The 1,077-nt window shown below is 46.9% G+C and overlaps 1 long non-coding RNA gene across 1 annotated transcript in view; it reads left to right on the plus strand.

Moving 5' to 3' along the window:
• Positions 1 to 579: 579 nt before the first annotated feature.
• LOC132328120 (uncharacterized) overlaps positions 580 to 1,077 on the plus strand; it is a 15,365-nt gene continuing 14,867 nt past the window's right edge. Inside the window, exon 1 of the long non-coding RNA XR_009486696.1 lies at positions 580 to 702. This is a non-coding gene — a long non-coding RNA (uncharacterized LOC132328120). The remainder of the gene's footprint in view (positions 703 to 1,077) is intronic.

Below are 1,077 nucleotides of genomic sequence, written 5' to 3' on the forward strand. Positions count from 1 at the left end.
ATTTTTGTTCATTTTCCCATGTATGCACAGCGCCTGGAAGAGTAATACTCCATGCATATCAGATCAGCCAGCCTACAATTTTTGTGCAATATATTATTTGGCAATCTAAAATTTGTAATTTGCATGAAATTGCTTAATTAAAATACAGTCACTCAGGGTATTAATTTCTCTGTCTGGCAGTTCAACGTACTAAAGGCGGGCTACAGAAAATGTGAAATCCTGTCAGATGTAACAGTAAAATATTAGCAAAAAAAAAAAAAAAATCCACTTCTGGCAACAAAGTGACAGAGTGATAATGCTTTTGCCCTGATTCCGGGTTCAAATACGAGCTTGGGTTGACATTGAAACCGGCGAAGAAATTTACAATAGCAACTCTGGCTTTTTGCCAATAAATCTGCATCACGGACCTTTCCTGGTGAGACCCTTTTCCCTCTCCCCACCCCCTTTACATTTTTCCCTACTAGCTAAGACAGAGAAGAAAAAAAAAATCCATTTTTTGAAGCCCAAGTCCCTTACTATTTTTGGCAGTTTGCTTTTGAAATCAGCAACCCTACTGATAAAATGATCCAATCAGTCCTTCCCAGTTGTCAAGACAACAGTTCATAATTGTACCAGCTCTTTCCATTGCAGCTAGACATTTCATAAATAGATAATTCTCTAATTGATCCAGCCAATCCTACTTTGCATACCCTGCCAAACTAGGTAAGCCCGGGTTCTATTCCAGTACGGCAGCAACTTTCTACAAAGACAAGAAAATGAGCTTTATTTACCGCTAGAGACAGGGGACAGAGGGGGAAAAATAAATAAAGAGGGGGGAGCAACTTTAATTCTGAATAAACCTGGGTTGGGGAGGGGTAAAGAGGGGCAGATTTTGCGTGGCCAGCTGCCCCACGTGTGCGGCATGCTCTGAGCGCCGGGAGCAGCGGCTCGGGCGGCGCTGGTTCCGAGGGGCCCGGGCGGCGCAACGCGGGGCGCGGGGCAGCGCAGCGGGCCCGGCCGCCGCGGGGCAGCGCAGCGGAGAGCGGCATCGCAGGGCCGGGGCTTCCCGAGGCTTCGCGCCGGCAAATTGCTTTCCTG

Source organism: Haemorhous mexicanus, chromosome 5 (assembly GCF_027477595.1).
Source record: "Haemorhous mexicanus isolate bHaeMex1 chromosome 5, bHaeMex1.pri, whole genome shotgun sequence".
Lineage (NCBI taxonomy): Eukaryota > Metazoa > Chordata > Aves > Passeriformes > Fringillidae > Haemorhous > Haemorhous mexicanus.